This window comes from Tympanuchus pallidicinctus, unplaced genomic scaffold (assembly GCF_026119805.1).
Source record: "Tympanuchus pallidicinctus isolate F22 unplaced genomic scaffold, pur_lepc_1.0 scaffold4, whole genome shotgun sequence".
NCBI classification, from domain to species: Eukaryota; Metazoa; Chordata; class Aves; order Galliformes; family Phasianidae; genus Tympanuchus; species Tympanuchus pallidicinctus.
This window is the reverse complement of record NW_026294758.1, coordinates 38,556,159-38,569,748: the sequence shown is the minus strand read 5'-3', so window position 1 is coordinate 38,569,748 and position 13,590 is coordinate 38,556,159.

Genomic DNA, 13,590 nt, shown 5'->3' with positions numbered 1-13,590 from the left:
TGCAGAAATTTAGAATCTGATTTCATCAACATAGGAAAGAATTGCTTTTGAAGAGGTATGTACGTTCACCACAGAAGTCAAAAGATGCAAAAGCACACCAAAAAAGCTATTGTATCTTTAAAAATAATATAGCTTAAGTTGATATAAAATTTGTATATATCTTTAGTGGGCTTTTTCTTTCTTGTTTTGCAGAGTTCAGATGGGCCTCAAGAGTAGCATGCTTCTTTGAGAGCCTGATTTCTATTCAACTTTAATACATGAACAAGCTAGCACTTGATATTCTCATTTGGTGCAAATGAGGCGATAGTATGAAGTCAAACACATTACAAATAGGAGTGCTTGCTAGCTGAATATGAGTTTTGAAGATCAAGGGAACTGAGGGAAATAATTACATTATATTACTACTGTCCAACATTTCTCCTAATTGTAAGACATTTCAATAGAATTTTACACGTATCCTTACTAAAGGCAAGAGTGGCACTGTTTTGAGTATATTCTGCTTGGTTCTATTTCTGCAAACATAAATACTGTTTTTGTTGAAGAGAAGTTGCAGTATGTCTGTGTAGTTGCATGTCAATGAGTAATCATAAGTTAACTACTGCTGCAGTCAGTTAAATCCTTCTAGCCTTTGATGTCCATCCAAAAGGCACAAGTTTCTGTACAGTGGGAGTATTACATTCAAAAGTTTTTTAAAAAAGGGAAAGTTTTAAAAGAACACTCTTGTCATATGGCCAGTTCACGAGTGTCTTCATTGTTTATGATATATTGATGCTACTTCTCATTTCCAGGGCAAATTTGCATCCAACTTTACAGTTCAAAATTTTTTTCAAAACTAAAAAATATAGAAATTAGGTTAATACTTGTGAAACAGACTGATTACACCAATTATTTCATTGTGAAAGGGCCTCCTGATGGCCAGAGTGGGAGATGGGGAATTATATTTCATTTAAAAAAATAATAATAAATAAGTGTTCCCATTAAAGTAACACCAAAGGGCTTAAGTAATATCCTGGTAATAAGAAAGGCAGTCCCTGTCGAAAGCAGCTATGATGCACAAGCAAGTGGGAAAAGAGAGAGCAATTGAGCAGTACATGGACAGCACATATAAGGGAGAGTTTTCTAAGCAAATTACTAAGAGTATCAGAAGAGGAAATTAAGTGAAGATCTAAATATAAGTAACTTTAATTTGAATATTTATAAAAGCAGATGAGTTTATGCTGAAGATAGGTGAGATAGGTTGTTGCTCTTGCTTTCACATCTAGCAAAGGACAAAATCTAACATATAATGTCTTCAAACGAATTTGAAACGTAGATCCTAAGGACTCAGTAGGTTCCTACTAATTATATTGAATTTTGGGAGTATGATTAGTCCATAGAGTTCTACCAACAAGGGTTGCTTGCATGTTTTCTGCCACCACTTTACTAATCAATACTAGAAATAAAGTATTGGTTAAAGGAAAAAAAAAAAAAAAAAAAAAGATGAGAAAGCAAAATGGTGTTTTTGACTCCTCTGCAACTTCTCTCAAACCAAATAAAACATCCTGCACACTATATCAAATGCATTCAGACTGCAAAGAACTGTAGAGTACTCAAGATGTTTGGGTGAAAACTTGCTCGTAATGACATTTACACAACTGCTAGTGAAGCACAGTGTATGAATTCTATAATAATTCTTCTGAAGGGGGGAAGTCATGCACAAGAGACTGCAAAAATAAAGAATCTAGTGTTAACATGGGATATTACTGTTACATGTCGAAGGTAGCCAGATGTGCTCTTGGGAATACATACATTAGCATTTTAATAGCAGTGGGCTTTTTGTGTTCCTTAAGACTTTCAAGGAAATGGTAGCCCAAAAGTAGCCCAGCTATTTAAAGCTTATGAAGGAGAGGTAAAAGTTGAAATTAAGAGAAAATATCCATAAATTTGTCACAGGAAATGCCGTAATGAAATGCATGGTAAAACATTATTATTATTATTATTTAAGTTATTTGTAGGAAGGAGGTGGGACAAAAGAGAAGGAAAAAAACCCTAACAATTAAAAACCAAATAAACACAGAAAAGTCATAACAATTAAATGACCATCAAAACAAACAACAAAAAAACAACAGGAGAACTAGAACGTAAATTTTCTCAACAGCATACAGTGTCTGCCTATAAGAATAAAAGTGCGCTGAGAACACAGATTCAAAGTAACCAGCTACAATCATGCTCCATCTCCAGTGATGTGAGGAATAGGAAAAAATTTTGAAAAGACTAGGATTTTTACTCAAGCTAGAAAGTACCGGAGAAACATTCCTTCAGATCATGACAATTATTTTATTACTGCTTCATAAAAAGCACTGAACATGTAAAACATGTCATGTTTATAACATTGCTGGTTTTTGCTCATCCATCCCCTTCATCAGCTAAGATATATTCTCCCATTTCTTTTTTCACTGTGAATGATTTTGTAATTCTTTCGACTTGGCCTGAGTGTTAAATTTGCAAGAGGCTAGGAAAGAAAGCTGGAGTTTTCTGCTGTTATTTCCAAAACTTTGAGCTCTGGTGCCACCCTGTGTGTAACATGAGAACAATGACGGATAAATACAACAGGAATTCAGTCTCACACAAGTGATGTGTATACCCAGACACTGTCACAGTGACCCAAACCAGATTAGTTTATTATGGAAAATGGGACTTTTATGTTTTCATTTTCCTTTTTTATTTTATTTATTTATTTATTTATTTATTTATTTATTCATTTTAGGGCTCTGGTTTAAGTGGAAATATTTGGGGAAAAGATAATAGAAATACCTGATTCTGGTTAATAGAATTATGGAGAGGTTTTCCAGAACAGCAAGGCAAAGAAACCAGTAGAACACTCAATAAAAATATTTTTAAACATGTTGCCAGTCTATCAGTAATTCAACATCTGAAGAAGGAAAAAGGAAAATGTTTAAACTGTGTTCCACACTTGTGAGACAATTGCTTGCCCTATTACCTGGCTTTCCGTACCTTGTGTGAAAGACAGAAGGCACTGGGAGCACATATTTTTGAGATTATTGTTCAGCAGATTTGAAAAACTCTTGTAACGAAAACAAACATCTAATAGTTACTGTAACAGAATATTAGGGATTCTTACACTAAGCTGCCCTATATGCTTGCCCTGTGTAGAGAGACAAAGGCATCAGTTGGTTTTTCATGGAGTCATAGACTCAAAGAACAATTTGGGTTGGATTGGTATGATCTGACACCTTTAAAGATCATCTAGTTTCAACTTGCTGCTGTGGGCAGAGTTGCCAGTCACTAGATCAATTTGCCCAAAGCTCCATCCATCATGACCTTGATCACCTCCAGGAAAATCCTGCTCTTTCGGGACACCTACTTCAGCACCTCACAGCCCTCACAGTGAAAGATTCCCCCTTGACATATAATCCTCCTTTAGTTTAAAACCATTTCTTCTTTTTTTTTTTCTGTCACTGTTTTTTCAGTCATTTTCTGTCACTCTGTAAAAAGTTTATTTCCATTTTAAGCTCCTTTCATTTTCATTTCAAAAATTGTGAGCAAAAAAAAAGTTGTCAAATGTTTTCTGCATTCATTTTACATTTCTTTTCTGTAAAATCATTGGAATATATCTTTGAATATAGGTCCTTTAATTTTTCACTGCATTGCCTTGCCATAGCTTAAAGTACCTCCTTCATTCTTCCTATCAAAGAATAGTCATAGAATCTGGAATTCTCTCCTCTCCTCCAGGCTGAACAGCCCTTGCTCTCTCACCCTGTCCTCAGGCTAAACAAACAAAAAAAAGTTCCATGAATATCTTTAGTATAATTTTCTTAGCTTTCTTTACACATCAATATATCAGGATATTTTTGGATTATTTCTGTATATCACCGAGAAGAAATGAAATCTTGTTGATTCTTTGACCATCATTTGCAGAGATTTTCATTAAATTTTTCACTGTGATACTAACATAGGTATCCTGAACAGTTGCAGTTAATTAGTATTCTCTAATATGCATTTATATGACCTGCATCTGCAATTAAATGTACTATATCTATTTCAAATACTACTTAGTCCTTTCTTCCTGGCTACATTAAATGATTGTGAGCCATTATTAAAAGCTACCATTTGATTTTTCCATATAGCCAAAGAATGTAATTTACTGAAAGAAAAATTTTGGACTGCTTACTGCTCAATTTTTTCTAATTAGAAAATGCAGTGTTTTCTTTTCTTTCTGCCATCTCTTGCCATATTCTAATCTATAGAATGTGGCTCCTAAGTTGTTGGCAATTTAAATTTCTTGCAAGATTTTTGAGAAGCTACCTCTGAATTAAAAAAATCCAACTGAATTGAAAATGCTCTTCTGCTATTCTTATTATTTTACAGACAGAACAAAGCCAGTTGGTTGAAGAATCCACTTTATTTATTTATTTATGTCATGGAGTCATATATGTTTAACTGTAAGAGTGACTAGATGATTTTGCTTGATAGATTTTTCTAGTTGCTTTGCATTTCAGTTAATATGAAGTTGTAGATTTTTTTCGGATTTATGAACAGATTGTTTCCTTTTCAGACTAGTTTAATCATAAATGTAAGTGGATGTGAAAACCTCCATAAATTATTCATTATTCTTGCAAGCACTATTCTTCAGAAAAGGCTCAGGGTTAAGGGAATAGAATTTGTGTTGCATTCTTTGAAATTATCAACATGTGGCACTGTCTAAAAAGTATTAGATTTTTCCTTTGTTTGACTGAAGGAAATATTATTAGTTTCTGCAAAGTCTAAAAGAAATGATAGTTAGCCTTTAGAAAACGGCAGGTTATTTTTCTGGTATTTCTGAATTGTTTTATTTTTCCCTTTTTTATTCTTATGGTACACTAACCAGATCTGATTCTTTTATCAAATTCAAATATAAAGATGTGGAAAATTGTTCAAACCCTCTTAATCACACTCCACAACATGTAAATTTTAGAACTTTGTATTTATTATTTAAAATTAGAATATATAACATATTTATAAGGAAAATACAGAAATGCATTTCATGAGACTACAGATATACAATTCAAAACACTTAACAATGAAGATTCCTCAGCCTTCATAGGGATGTTTTCATAAATTACACTGAAAAAAATAAAAAGAGAAGGAAAATAAGAAAAGAGTCAGCGTCACTGTAGCATCTATGCTGGTAATTGCATAGTTCTACCTAGGAGGATATTTTTGTTCTTTCCCTTTCACGCAGAATTCAAAATGCTTTCCTGTCATTAGGATGTGGGTGATACTGTCTGTACTCCCTAAAACCACTAGGTGTAGCTCTTAGCAGTTGCAGGAGAAAGTCTTTTTTAAACCTCCCTCCACCCGCTCCTTCTGCTCACATCCACCCCCATCCTCACCCGGAAATTCGGTATTTTGTTGCTGGTTATTGTTTATTTATTTTGTTCTGACATTTTTTTCCCCCCCTTTTATTGTCTGTTTTTTCCTCTCCACAAATCTCTACCTTGCACGTGTTGCTTAAAACAGTGAGCATTCTCTTTTGCAGTCCTGGATTTGTCTGTACCCCTACCACTAAACATGGTAACAAAAGATAAAGTACATAACTTAATCATTACATAAATTCTCGTGAATTAATTACAAATTAAAGATGTTTAAAAATAAATTAGGATATAAGTTTTGAGGTGTCAGCCTGACTTTGCAGCGACGATGTAGTGCAGTTTTCTCTTGCACACTGATGCATTTTGCATAGCTAGGGTATAGGAATCCAATCTGCTGCCATTGCCACAATACCAGACGGACCTCTAAAAATAGAATTCCTCTAGTAATCTGTCCAGATTATTTAACTCAGTGACCACTTGGTAATAAATACATTAGGGCATGCTTCCAGAACAGAATTACAGTGTATCATGAGGTTTTATTTTCAGGGGCACCTAGAAATCTTCCATATTTTGTTCTTACATTTTCATAGGAAACGCATTTATAAGGACACCCTGCTTTTCTATGATGCCCTTTAAGTCTATTTTCTTTTTTTCTTTTTTTTTGGGGGGGTCAAAATATTACTAGTTTTTGCTATGGTATGAGTTTACCATTGTAAAATTAAATATGGTACTGACAGGGCATTATTTTATTAGAATAGTTATGGATTTACAAAGTAGGAATATTAATTTCTTCATAAGAAAAAAATAAGGTGTGGTTGTAACCATATTGTAAGCACTTAAGACAAGCAGGCTTAAGACATCTGTGTTTTTATTCATATGCTTTTTTAACATATAGCTGTAAAATAGCATTTGGATAGAAAAAGGCAGAAAGGATATGGTGATGGTAAAAGCTGTGCATTTACCTACTATTCCGAATTCATTAATTCTGTGCAAAGCAAAAAAAAAGCAGGGGTCTGATGCTGCTTTTCATTACAGAAAGCAAATGAATAATACAATAAAATGGTAGTTAAATAACAGTGTTAGTGACCAATTAGTAAAAAGCACATGTATCAGTCCATCTTTGAGTATTGTTACTGGCAGGAATGTATGAATATTTTGATTTAATTTACTGTTGTTGGTGTAGTTATTATTATTATTATTATTATTAATACAAGAAGTGTTATAAAGACTACCTGTAGGAGAATGGCATCTCTCTTCCAATCTGAAAGAAAATAAATAACGAAAGTACACGTGTACTCTCACATAATGGTGCCAACCACTCCCTTGTGCTCTTGTCCTTTGAGCCCATCTCACATTCTCAGTTGCGTTTGTGTTTTCGCATAGTTCTTACAGGAACAGCTATGGAATAAACACACTTACATGAACATTTAGTTGACCCACTTGTGGTACTCAGCCTACATGCTGATCATCTGATTTGCACAGAAGCAAGGGTATCCTGCCCAGGTATTACAGTAAATGTATTTTTCAGGAAGCAGTGCAGTACATCATCAGTCTAAAGCAGCCTAATACGTAAATATTTTCTCATTTTATCATTTTTATTTGATGTCCAGGAGAGAAGAGGGATATGCTCACCTTTTCTTTTTGCAGCTAAGTTTCACTCCTTGATTCCTATTTCCATATGCATAGTCCCATGCTGCTGCACAGTTTGACACATTTTGCCTTCATGACCTAGGCTGTTTCTTTTCCTTCTTATCCTGTTAGCCTCACAGCTGGCACTTGTTGCACTTGCCTCTACTTTTCTCCATTTCTTTGGAAAAATACTGATGGTTTCACTTAATTCGGCTTTTTTTTTTTTTTTTTTCATCCACTGATTAACTGCTTGTGGAAATGTTCATTTACAGCTCCCCTCTGGTTTTCAACATTCTCTCTTTCATCAAAACATCTGTTTTTCTACCTAATCTCTTATTAGCACCTTGTCTCTTTCTTTCCCTCACCTGAACTTTTGGATTTTTCCTGCATCAATATCCTGGATAGGAAGAAGTCAAGAGCTGAAGACGTTGGAGCTGAAATTCAGTTCAAATTCAGATCTCATATCAAAATCTTTGTCTTCATTATGGCAGTAGCCACCATACTTCGTTTTCTAATGTTGCGCCTGCCCCCATTTTCCTTTTCCTCCATTTGTTGATATCTCTAGAACCTCTCTTGAAAACCATTTTGCTGTATATGTTCAGTGTCTTAGCCTTTGTCCCTAATAGGTAGACGCCCTTATCCTTTCCTCCAGAATCCATCTATCTGTTCCCCTTTTCTATTCTGCATCAAAATTTTAGCTTACTGTCTCTTCCCCTTTCATTTATATTCCTTTAATTTTATGGAAAACATTTCTGCATTTGGCTGTAGTTCATTGGATCTTACTACTCTATGCTTTTTTTTGCTCTCTTTGTGTTAGCTTTACTTCCAGACATTGACTCCTGAATTTGTCTTTATCATTGTAGTCTTCTATGTTTCTCTCTGTAGATTTCAGTTTCCATGCTGATGATTCTCTTAAGGTCTTACTCTTCAGCTGACTTATAGTTCTGACTTCACCTTTTCCGCCAGCAGACAGACCAGGTGGTCATTAATCCTTCAGGAAAAGATTGTACTTGGGTATTAATTCATAACTCATCACAAATTCCATAATAATGATAAAAATAATAGTAACAACAATAACGATAAATTACTATTATTATTCTGCTTTTCTCTATCTGCATAACTCTTCTATCCAGATAGGCACAGTCACTTAAAAAATCACAAGAGCTGGTATAAGAAGATGAACTTTATTATGACTAGCAGTACTGCACATATCCTGCACACAAGAGTTAAAAACCTAATTTCCCTTGCACATATACACTCCAGAGATAACAGCTGTCTTATCTTTTAAATGTAGCTGTATATTTGGTTGCTGAAGAAATATGACTGTTCCCATAACTCAATCAACAGGTGTTAATGAATAGAGAAGATGCTTCAAATTCATTTTCATTTAATTCTACCCCTCTAGCTAAGAACCTTAATTCTGTGGTCTTTTAACAACAGAAAAAAAACAAATGAACAAAACCATAATAGTGAATATCATTATTTATGTTATGCGTCTGATAAGATTTGCTGTCTATTTTCAGGAAAACAAAAAAGTAAAAAATGACTTAATGAAATCAAGGACTGCCAGAAAGGATCTGTCTTCTTACCAATTTGCTGCATGTTCTTGAGGGCAAGTTTAAGATAAATGATTACCAATAAAGCCCGTAGGAAACATGTAATTAACATTATTACCCTCAATAAAAAGTTGCAAAAAATGATCTGTTTGCTCTTCTGTATATTCAAAAATGCTCCATAGGGAAAATAACAGCAACAACAACAAAAACAGGTGACATGGTATTGTTAAAACACTATAAGCAAATTTTCTTGAGGTCAGTCATACCTTTTACCTTTTTTTTCTTTCTTTCTTTCTTTTTTTTCCTAGTTTTCCATTGGTGTGGAAAAGTCAACATAACTTTTCATAATATGTCTTCCTCTACATAGCTTTTTATAACATGCCTTCCGTTGTTGTGTGCAACATACTGGTGAAGAAAATGAAAGCAACGTATAATACTTGACCATCTATTGGAAAGGGAAAAACAAACGTAACAGGAAAAGGCAGTTTTCCAGTCATCCCAAATTCTGCTTGCTTTTTTCAAGCCAGCTTTCTTTTACCTATTCAAATAATGATTAACAGTTGTGATTATAAGATATTGCAACAGATAATTTCCAAAGAAATCTCGAGTATGATGTCTACTGAGGCAGAGCATAGAACTTCGTTTTAAAGCTAAAATTCCCAGTTCTGTTCCCAATTCCTCTGAACTTGTCAAGGGAGTTGCATTATGCGTCTGCTCCTACCAAAAATTTTCTTACTCCACACTCTAGTACATTTAGTTATTACCTACTTACAGTCTTCATAAAAATTGTAGAATCATAGAGTGGCCTGGGTTGAAAAGGACACAATGATCATCAAGTTTCAAAGCCCCCTGCTATGTGCAGGGCTGCCAACCACCAGGCAAGGCTGCCCAGAGCCACATCCAGCCTGGCCCTGAATGCCTTCAGGGATGGGGTATCTACAACCTCCTTGGGCAACGTGTTCCAGTGTGTCACCACCCTCTGTGTGAAAAACTTCCTCCTAATATCTGACCTAAACTTCCCCTGTCTCAGTTAGGGAACAGTGTGCTGTACTGGATTGAGTTACATCTGGGCTGCTTCAGAGTGGTAAAAGTGAGAATAGGCAACCAAGAGAAAACCCACAGTTTGAAAAAGTTGTTGACAGTGTAATACAGCAGTCAGACTGTCACTACTGCATTCAGATTCAGCAAGAGAAATGCTTGCAAATGAGAAACGCAGCAGGCAGCAGTGTGAAAAATAGTGGTGGGAGTTATTTTATTATATTTTTTAAATTTACCTACATTATACCTTTTTTAATTTACCTATATTGACTTAAGAGAATCTTTTTAGAAGCAATGGTTTAACTCTTTTTTTTCTCTCCCCCCACTCCCCTAACTTATAATTACAGTGACATAAAACAAGCAAAGGCAATGGAAGTCAGTCAGCAGCCACAAAACTATTAAAATACCTGCAATGTCTTTGATCTGCATTCTTGACATTGGCAAATTGGCAAAATGTTAGAAGTCTGCTTAAAGTGACAACAAAAACTCTCTGCAACAAAAAATTACTGTCTTATTCTTTTGTACCACATCAGAGTCCGGGCTGCAGTAAGGGACTGTCTAATCAGCAAGGAACAAGAATGGTCTGAGGTCAGCCTGCTCGAATGACACCTTGACAGAACAGACATTTCAGCATCTTCCTACCATTTCAAGCAGTTGATTGTAATGATTACTGATTGTAATGGTAGTTTGTGCCATTTTATATTACGGAAATTGTCAAAATCTGTATTGTCCAAGGGTTCATAGAGGTTTACAAAAATACTTGTTAGGAATTGCAGCTAATGCAATCTATAGCCTTCCTAAATACTAGATAGAGGCAATCTCTCACCACAGTTTTTCCCCTCATTTGTACCTCTCCTTCTCTCTCCCTTTTATTGCAGTAATTATTATCTTGGTGTCGTTTCATCTGGAGAACCATTGTGCTGGATACAGGATTGCCCCTAGGAGAAGTAATGCCTGTAAAAAGCCAAGAGCAGAGTCTCCCGATGTTATGTAAATCATATCCAATAAATCTTATGCAAGAATCACTCTCTCGACCTCCAGATGATACATAGTTACAAAAGAAGCATACGAAAAAAGTTGCTGTTTTCCAAACTGCTTCCAGACTGCTGTTTTTCAGCTGAGATTCTACTCATTTTATAGCTAAAACAAATTATCATAAAACCATTTAAAAACTGATCTTTTTTTTTTTTTTTTTTTTTTTTTTCTCTCTCCTCAATTACAATATGGTATCTCCCTATCATTTTCTGTTGCTTCTCTTCCTGTCATAACTGAGACCTTCATTTGACTCTAGAATACGATGCACAGTTCTGATTCCACCAGCATTTCTTTGAAGTTTGTACTTATTGAATATAATGGTTAGACCAACATGAAAGAGGGGTTGACATGGAGCAGGCTTTTCTAGTTTCAAATTTTCTTCACAATTCCTCAATAAAAATTTTCCAAGATCCTCTCCATATATTTTACTTTGCAGAACTAATAGGTTGAGTGGCAGGGTAAGGAATGAACCAAAACAAAACTACACACACACAAAACAGAAGTATCAGATTTTTGTTTTGTTTTGTTTCATTTTGTTTTTCTCTGAAGTTAGGATTGGTGGAGGAAAACTATAAATTATGATTTTCTGTGTCATTTTCAGCTGGAAAATTTGAGAAATGGGAAGGAAAATGTCAAAAATACAGAAACAAAATTTAACGGAAAATTAGGTTATAGCAAAAAAAAAAAAAAAAAAAAAAATTCTGGAAAACCATTAATATAGAAGTTTTCTAAGGTAAACATTTCTAGATACTGTAATTATTAAAGAGTTTCAACAGCAAGGGTCAGGCAAGACAGTGTTCATATTCCATGTTAAAGAGTGATTATTAGTATTTTCCTAATTGACCTTTTCTCATAATGATTATTCCAAAAGGTGTATATTCATAAAGCTTAATGATACAAAGCTGCACCAGGGAATGTTCAGAATGGACTGTAGGAAACATTTCTTACTATGGAGGGTGCTTAATATTGAAACAGTCTTTTAGAGGTATTGTTGATGCCCCGTGATTATCAGTGTTCAAAAGACATTTAGACAGTGCCCTCAATAACATTCTTTAACTTTTGGTTAGTGCTAAAGTGGTCAGGAAGTTGGACTTAATCATTTGAATGTGAAGTTGCATTAGGGGAAGGTCAGGTTGGGGATTATATAGAGTTTCTTCACCAGGAGCTAATGGCCGTGGAATGGGCTCCCCAGGGCATGAGTAGACCCAAGCTACTGGTGTTCAAGAAGTGTTTGGACAACACTCTCATATGTAGCATTTGATATTTGGTATTTTTGTGTGGAGCTAGGAGTTGGATTTGATAATCCTTGTGGATTCCTTCCAACTCAGGATATCAAGTGATTTTCTATGACATTTCAATGTCTTTTACTGCTGAACTATTCTATTCAGAAGAGAACAACAACCATAATAATAATTTCAGATGTGGGATGTCAATAAAACATATCAACAGAGATATTGAAATATTATGTAACTTGAAGACCAAGAATATCACACCAGTATGAACATATTCAAATTACTTCAATATTGCAAAGTTGTAGTGATACCCTTGAACTGCTATCTGTTGAAAAAAAAATAGATGTGAATCCAGAAAAGTTTTTTTTTTAAATAGGGAGTTAATTGTTCTGAATATATATATATATATATACATACACATAAAATATTAACTGTAGCTTAATCTATTTATTTATTTATTTATTTATTTATTTTAAATAATGAACTGCATCATTAATTTTATCTACTCACTGTCTCCTACCAGCTTCCCTGGTTCTTGTTCAACTTAAGAACAGCAGACAGGGTGTTTTGTCATATTTTTTTCTAATATTTATCTTTCTTTAACAATTACTTTTTTGATAAAGAAACAGACTGTTCTAGACACATTATTTGTCACTACTTCTGTTTGTTTTTCTGTCAAACAATGCTGGTGTAATTTTAAGAATCTACAGCACCCAAAATGATTTCCTTTTGTCTCGCTCCAATTTATAGGAGGGAGAGGAGGTTCTTTTATTATCTATATACTCGTCATGAGATTAAGAAACAACGGTTCAAATGTTGGTCCAGCCAGTTTATTACAAATCTTAATTAGGGAAATGGGGAAGGAGAGGACGGACACTATTATGAATTAGGGTAAGGGGGAAGGGAAGGAGGGCGATAGAAAAGATAGGAAAGAAGAAGTAAGGAGTCTTTATAGGAAGCAAGAGGGAGATTGTCACCACCATGGATCCAGTGAGGTTCGTAGTTCAGTGATTGATCTTCGGTAGTGGTGGGTCATCGGGCATTGTTGTTCTGTTGATGATGATGACAAAGCATGACCATGGCGATGATGGCCCCTTTTCAATGGTTCAAAGGTGGTTGAGTCAGCTGTCTTTGGAGTGACAGCTCAAATCCAAAGTGGTTGAGTCAGATCTCCTTTGAGTGGCAGATTCTGGCTCTGGGATCTCAGCAGAAACTCCTTTGTTCCCATCTTCCGGGCCTTGCCAGCACAGAAGAGGGAGCAGGGCTGCCCATCTGCATCCTGTTTTTCATAGGACACGATGGTATCATTCCCCAGTTTTCCCATACCTAGCTGGAGCTGTTTAGTTACAGACCAGATCTTCCACCTGTGAACACTTCTGGGCACTCTGTTCCACTCTTCTCCAAAGCAAGCAGCTCTGGAGGAAGGGGCTTTCAAATGTTCCCAAAGCGATATCAATTGTCACACAGTAGCACCCATCACTTGTCTCCTCAACAAATCACTCAGAGTCTTATCACAAGAAATACCTCAGGAAGCAAGCTTTGAGACAAAAAAACAAAGGATTCTCACACCTTTTTCTTCCTCTTTTCTCTTCCACCATTGTCATTCTCTGCCTCATCACTGTTGCCCCCTTGCAGACACAACATCACAAGAAGCTGAAAAACCAAAATTCTCTTGACTTGGTGCAGCACTGCTTATCAACAGCAGTGTGTTACCAACGTTGTTTTTCTCCTAAAGCCAAAATGTAACAT